The sequence below is a fragment of the Ixodes scapularis genome, unplaced genomic scaffold, assembly GCF_016920785.2.
Source record: "Ixodes scapularis isolate PalLabHiFi unplaced genomic scaffold, ASM1692078v2 PGA_scaffold1__304_contigs__length_218370807, whole genome shotgun sequence".
Taxonomy (NCBI): domain Eukaryota; kingdom Metazoa; phylum Arthropoda; class Arachnida; order Ixodida; family Ixodidae; genus Ixodes; species Ixodes scapularis.
In genome coordinates, this window is record NW_024609846.1 from 150,909,228 (window position 1) to 150,916,868 (window position 7,641).

Below are 7,641 nucleotides of genomic sequence, written 5' to 3' on the forward strand. Positions count from 1 at the left end.
GAGGTACAGTTCCGAGGCAATCCTTTCTTTGTGAAATGATGTGTTTCGTGTTTAAAAAAAGTCGGAAAATCAAACAGTTTCTCAAAATGCCAGCATCAACTCCCGACAAACGTCATGTTCCAAAACATTTTGGAAGATAGCGAGTAGCTTGATACGTTATAGCAGTGTTAATGAACCTTCGCTAGGAATTGTTATGGCGTGGCTATATATATTTGAATCGAAACTGCGCTAGCATTTTTATTGACTGTCGTGAACGAATCTCAGGCATATTTCTCCACTTAAGGTGGTCACCAGCAGCGGAGCTCCTCGGAACCAACGCCGGACAAGTAGGTAGTCCTGTTGGTGGTCGGCATATGCTCAGAGATCGTGAGGTGGTCGCCAAGTGACAAGGAAACACCCATGACCTCCACATGCTATCGCACTGTATCAAAGACAACTTCGGAGGAGGAACTTCAAACGGGCTCGTCATCGCGGATGGCGATCGGCTACGATGGCCGTGATTGATCGTGCCCTACCGCTGGGTAGACACGCCAGCGGAGTGCGCATACAACCAGGTGCACAGAAAACTGGAAAAAAGTAAGGGCTAGAGGTAAGGGTTGTTTTTGAATTAGTTAGGTACAATTGCTAATCATGCTGTCTACGAATATCTCGGGGCCAACTTTTTTTTAACGGTCTGATCATACTGTGCTTGAAATAATGAGGCCGTAACTAAAAAACGTTTTTCAGTACACTTCAAATATAGTCACTGTTAGATCCTGGCCGGTGAATGATGACAAGATAACATTAACTATTTATTAACTCAAGATACAAAGGCTACATGACGACGTGACAGGTTTGCTGGCTGGTGTAGGCCGTTGACTGCATGCTTTGCAATGTTCCCGCGGTGTGACATGGTCTTCTAGGTTTGGCATCTGTTTCCAGATGGTACCACCACTCAATACACAACACTCCTTCCCCCTAAGTGAACTCTTCCTCGAAGACCTCGAGCCCCGTCTGATCGCTTCTGCCTGGCCACATCCACATCTTGCACTGAGCCCATCACCGACGTGTGCACTGCGCTGCCTGTATCCGGGTACCCAGGTGGTTCAGGACGAGCAGCTTGCCGCTCTCCGTGGCTGATGCTGTCTGTTGCAACCCTCAATGCACCGCTCCTATACGCTTCGTCGACAGAACGTCGCATGATAATGCCCTCCTGGGTGCGGGTTTTGTAGGAAACTGGACCAGTCATTTCAACCACTGTCGCCAGTATCCATGAAGGGCCACTGCTGTAGCTGCATATGAATACTGGGTCTTCTGGTCGAAACATTCGTGACTTCGGTTGGGCTCCTTCGCTGGAATTCTCATCAGCTCCCTTCCTCATGCTCTCAGTCAGGTCCGGGTGCAATCGGTCAAGTATCGTCTTCAACCTCCTGTTCATCAGTATATCCACTGGGCTCCTGCCTGTCATCATGCATGGTGTTACATGCTGCTGTAGCAGAAAACTGGCCAGATGCTGCCCTCATGTTCCCTTTTACAATACGCTGTAGCGAATCTTTCATTGTGTGCACCATGCGCTCTGCTTGTCCGTTAGTTGACGGGTGGGAGGGTGCTGACGTGATGTGTCTGATGAGACCGGCTTTCAAGAATGTGCGGAATTCTTCGGAGGTGAACTGAGCCCCGTCATTCGAGACCACGGTGCTGGAGTTGCATTCCATGTGTCTACTGAGGCACGAGGAGGTGTAGGTCGTTACTCTTGGCATGCCATGCACTTGATCACATGCTCTTCTATGCTTCTGTCCATCTTGGGCCACCACACATAGCTGCGAGCTACAGCCTTCATTTGGACGATGCCAGGATGTCCGACATGGAGGGCCTCCAGCAACAACTTCCTGCCTTCTGAAAGAATTACGACCCTGTTCCCCCAAAGTATACATCCTTTGTGAACCGGCAGCTCATGTTGTCGAATCTTGAATGGCTGGAAATTTGCCTGAAGGCCTCCTGGCAGCTAACCCTTCAAAGCCCAGTTGAGAACCCTTCAAACGGTGTTCTTTGCTGTCATTTGTGCGACGTCCTTGGCGTCGAGCGGTGGGTTGGATGTGTTCTCCAGAAACAAAACTTCTAGAGGGGTGGCACCACAAACTCTGTAATGGTAAGTGAGAGGCGACTAAATGCATCGGCATGTTGTACGTCCTTCCGAGGTCAATGATCCAAACTGTAGTTATAAGCATTCTGTAGGATCGTCCAACGCAACATTCGTGGAGACAAGATGTATGGCATTTGCTTTGCAGGTGTGAACAGTCTTAAAGGTGGTTTGTTGTGTTATGATCTCGAAGACAATACGCATAGTCATGGAACTTTACGCTTGCCAGCACTGCAAAGGCTTCTTTGTTTATTTGAGCATAGTTTGGCTTGGTAGATGTCAATGTGCGGGAGTAAAATGCGACGGGGACCTTTTTGTCATCTTCCGGTCGACGGACAAGGACAGCTTTAATGTCGGTCTTATGGCGAGGCATCACAAGTGAGCACAAAGAGCTTTGTTTCATCATAATGGTGCAGAACACTTGCTGAGGACAGCAGCTGCTTGCGTTCGTTGAAAATTTGTTCATTAAGAGGCGTCCACTCCCACCGTGCCTCTTTGTCAAGTAGCTGACGTAGTGGCTCGCCCACCGCTGCCTTTTTCGTTGAAAGATGCGATAGAAGTTTAGCAGTCTTAGGAAAGCCTATAGCTCCTGTTTGCTTGTTGGTACTGGTGCCTCATGAATCGCCTTCACCTTTTCTTTTGTTGGGTGCACACCCGTCTCGTCAATAAGAGATTCCAGGAACTCGAGCTGCGACACTTCAAAATGGCACTTTTCACTTTTTACCCTGAGTTCAGCATCAGCAAGACGGTGCAGAACTTCCTCGAGGTGGCCTGCCAACTCTTCTTTGGTGCTTGCAGCAATTAGAACATTATCGAAATATGACACAACCCCGGTGATCTCCTTCAGGAGGTCTTCCATGAAGCTCTGAAAGATCCCAAGAGCAACATTTACTCCAAACCGTAGCCGCTTTACTCGAAATGCTTCTCGATGGGTTGTGATCGTTTGTGCCTACACCGCTTCTTCATCAACCACCAGCTGCTGGTAAGTTTCTGCCAAATCCAGTTTTGCAAACAGCCTCCCCCCTGAGAGTGATGCCAGGAGGTGCTGTATCAAGGGGATCGGGTATGGGTGTTGAGCCAGTGCCTTTGTTGAAAGTGCACTTGTAGGCGCCGCATATTCTGGTGTCTCCAGTTGCCTTCATGGGCGTCACAATCTGGGTCTCCCACTTTGGTTGCGTGACCGGCTCCAAATGCCTTGTTCAATAAGGCAATTATGTTCAGCGTCCATTTTAAGCGTGAGCGCGAAGGGCATTTGCCAGGGTTTCATGCGGATTGGCATCATTGTAAAGTCAAGGTGCAGCGATACTGGGGGTCCCTCAAACTTCCCAATCTTTTACCCAAAAACGCCATCATACTTTGCAAGCACACCTTCAATAGACAGCCCTGTTGCCTTATTTACTCCTAGCAGCCTGATTCCCAATGGTTTAAACCAGTTCATGCCAAGGAGGGTTGTCCACTGTCCCTGTGCTACTAGCAGTTTCAGGTGTCCTTCGAAACTGCCGTGCTTGACATGGACCTTATACACCCCCTTGATCTGCACCGTATTGCAATGAAAATCTGACTTGCGATTGAAATGGCTCACCCGGTACAGCATCTTCTTCATGAACTCATTTGTTTGTTCTGGGATTATCGATAACTCTGACCCCGAGCCAACTTCCATTATTGCCGACGTCCGGTGCTTACGTGTCTGCGATGCCTGTGGCGGGGCCAGTTGGTTAGTATTGTACACATCATCAGATTGTGTGTCCAAGTTCAGAACGTTCGCCGCGGTTTTGGATCCTCTTGTTCCCATGGCCCGCTCTGCGCTCATTGTTTCATGTGACACACACAGTCGATGCGGCCGATTTTTCTGCATAAATGACACTGGGCTTCCTTAAATTGACAATACTCCCGTGCGTGAGCTCCTCCGCACCCATTGCAAGGCTTTGTTTTCCCGTGGTATACTGTTCCCTTGTCGGTTGCCTCAGCATGTTTTCTCTTTCCTCTTAGTCCTGACGTATGGCAACAGCGGTTCCCACAGCTGGTTATCCTCTACTCACATCGTGGGTGCTTTAAGCCGCCGCTTCAGCTGCCAGCACTTCTTCCTGAGCGATTCTGAACGAGAGTTTCTTTTTTGCGAAGAGTCGAGCTTCAAGAGTTTTATCCCTCAGGTCACACACGAGTCGATCTCACAGTGTTTCCGTGAGATTTGGAAAGTTGCAGTTTTGTGACAAACGCCGTAGTTCCACAATGAACAAGGCCACAGACTTCTCGGGACCCTGATTCCGCCGGTAAAGGCATTCTGGCGTACAATCTATGATGGTTGGCTGAAGGTCTTCGTTTTGGGAGTTTCCAACGCGAGTAGTGACTGTACTAAGTCAAAAATGGCAACTCCGCAAACGCTAAAAAAAAACAAAAAAAAAAACACGTTTCTGCTTGGGTTGGTGATATCGTTTGCCTCGAGGTGGAAGTTCAATCTTGCCTCGTAGGCGTCCCACTTCTCCGGAAACGCAGGGTTGAATTCTTCTATCAGTCCCAGGGTCGCCATTTCTTGTCGAGGGTACAAGGAGGGTACCCGAACAAAGGGCGGTGATCACAAACCTTGTGCCTCACCTGTACGTTCCGATGTGGGGCCGTAGAGTGCTGCAGTCTCTATGCAATCTTATCCTCATCACCAGATGATAGATCCTGGCCAGTAGATGATGACCTGATAACATGAACTATTTATTGACTCAAGATACAAAGACTACGTAATGAAGACATGATAGGTTCACTGGCTGGCGTTGGCCGTTGACTGCGTGCTTCGCATTTTTTCCGCGGTGTGGCGTAGTCTTCTAGGATTGCGATCCGTGTCCCAGATGGTGCCACCACTCTACACACAACAGTCACCATGAACAATCTATGAAACTGTGGCTACTGCCAGAAACTTTCGAATAGGACACTGAAGTAAAAATTTTTGTCAGAAAAAATGGGTAATTACAAGCACAGAGACGTCAGAACCATTCAGCAGATTAGGGGGGGGGGGCGACAGTGGTGGGGGGGGGGGGGGGGAGGGCGAGCTTGCGCCCCTCCCCCTTATCTTTTCCATTAAATTTCTGACCTGTCGGGGGGCAGTCTCCCCCCCCCCCCCCCCACCCCCCTATTTCTTTTCGACGCCACTGTACAAGCAGAATGTGATTACAACCATCGTGTCTGTAGTCGACTGTATACTGGTGGTTGAGGCGACGGCCATTTGCAGCGAGGGCTATGGTAAAATGCCCCTGATTCAGCTGTAGCACTTGCTATGTATCGCGGCGATATTTTCAATGAGTCCTCCCGCAACAGAGTAACCGTAAAAGAAAAGAAAGTCCGAGTGACAGAGGAGGGCTGCCGCTGCACAGTTGGCAGGTCTCTTCGTGGCGGTGCACTGACGGCACTTTTTAACATTTATGTTCACACACTCTTTGCATCAGCCTTGCCCGTTCGTGATTACGATGCCCTTTGCCTTTATCTTCATGATGTAGTTTCCATGTTTTGAGCGCACCTTCGGGGCCTCCTCGCCGAGTACGGGAAGCATGCCTTGCTACGAGCTCGGCCAGGCAACGATCAGTCGGCAGTGACCCCCAAATGCATGCTCGCTGTAACGCTAACACCGAGACATCGGCTTTTGCGGTCCATGACATATGGATCCTTGCGTTGTTTACCAGTACTTCACTAACTCATAACTTTACTATGAGTGGCGTCTAGAGCCGCTGGTCAAATAATTGCGGGATTCCAGTTACGCCTTGAACCGCATATTTAAATTTGTCCTTCCGACACAATAGCCTTTCGCATCAAAACTTTGTCGGTGGCATTTTGAAACTTTCTGCTCGTAGCTCACTTTACCAACGCCGAAATATACCGTACGTGCTGGTTGAATGTCGTCATCGTAAGTTTGGCACAGTTTTTCAAGTTCTCATGTCAAAAACCATGTAGTTTTGTAGAAAATATGGTGCACATCAGTGCATGTCCGGGCAATTTGTGGCATCTTATACCTTGGTAAGTGCTTCCATGTAGTGGGAAGTCAATCACCAGCATGGTGCGGGGCCCCCGTTCGTGTGCCGTCTGATAAGCAAGTTAGTTGCTTCGTTTTATATGAACCACAGGCAGCCCAAGGAGTTGTGGCTACTTTTCGGTACAGTGCAGTCAAACGCACTGAAACGAAACTGTGTGTATGGGCCATTACGCCGCTGCGCTTCCATTTTGGACCTGCAGTTTGTACTTTCTTTCGTTGTCCTTCCCACTCGGCTTTGACGTCAGTGGATCATAGATGAAGGTTGCTCAAACATAAAAAAGATATGGATAGTTAGGTGTCTTGGCTGACTGTGCCTTAACCAACTTCGACAAAAGGCAGCAAGAACGGAGATGATTGTAAGGATTGCAAAGAAAAAAAAAAGCTTTGATGCGGACTGCATGCCACGTCGGCGGTGACATCGCTCAGGCCTGTACAAGTACAATGGTGCGCAAGGCAAACATTTTTTTTTTGCGGGTACGGTCCTTACACGTGTTTATTACAGTAATGATTTTCACTTTTACTTAGCTGAGTTTGTAAAAGTCGTTGCATTTTTTTTTATGATGTCATCATTTCTTTAGTTTTGCGTGTTGCTAAATGAAATACATAATGCAGTGGAATTTTTTTGCATACTTGGAACCAAAAAGACATTGAAGAGAACTAACCAAAAAGAACTGTTTATTGTATTTACAAAGTAAAGCTAAAACGGCAATGCCTCTTTGCCAAGCTGAAGGCCCCTCCTCCCCTTTAAGGGCCTTGTTTTAGGGCCTTCCCAAGTAACGTGAACATTTTTTCTCTCTGTTCAATATAGAAGTTGGCTGCCTTTTTCTTAATTTCGGCAGCCTCGCAGGCTGCCCTTGCTGCCCTTGCCTGCTCTTCCGTCGCCTTCAGTTTGGCAAGGAGGCACTGCCGTTCTAACTTTATGTTCTCGTGTTGTTGCTCCAGGATGTCTCTATAAAACTGTTTGTCTGCAGCCCGTGTGCTGGCTGCCGAGCCTGCGAGTGGTGTGCTGGGCCTCCAGACCGGTCGTGGGCGAGGTGGTCCCCGCCTGCCCAGTGGTGCCGGTCGCCCTTCAGCAGCAGCTGCTGCCTCAGGTGGTCCTTTTGCCACAGGAGGAGGCCCCTCCCGACGTAGCAGCGCAGCTGCTGCACCAGGCTCCACGGGTGCCTCATCCTCGTCCAGCGGCCTGTCGGGAGGCTCGTAGTCTGGGGTGTCATCGGATTGCGGCACCTCGAGCAAGGCGACCCCGCGGTTCACGTCGACCTCATAGATGAGGTCCCCTCCTCCCACCTCGTTGGTGGTTGGCTGCATGCTGACTAGTGCTGTGCTGGCCCTAAGTAAAATACTCAAGAATGTCAGTCTTGTCACCCTTGTACATAATTTGAGAACAACCTTATTTGTATTTCATTCATGCTTTTTTGTGTATGTGGATCCAGCTCGACTCCTCAGCTCTTGGACATTGCTGCTATTAGTTGTGAAAGTATGTCGACTTTAGTAGAGCCTGTCTACAGTG

At 49.0% G+C, this 7,641-nt stretch overlaps 1 long non-coding RNA gene across 1 annotated transcript; it reads left to right on the forward strand.

The window, feature by feature from the left end:
- The first annotated feature begins 449 nt into the window (after positions 1-449).
- Positions 450-7,128, forward strand: LOC120846970. Its single transcript, XR_005717141.2, has 3 exons — positions 450-576; positions 5,442-5,444; positions 7,103-7,128. It is a non-coding gene; the product is annotated as an uncharacterized LOC120846970 (long non-coding RNA).
- The last annotated feature ends 513 nt before the right edge of the window (positions 7,129-7,641 follow it).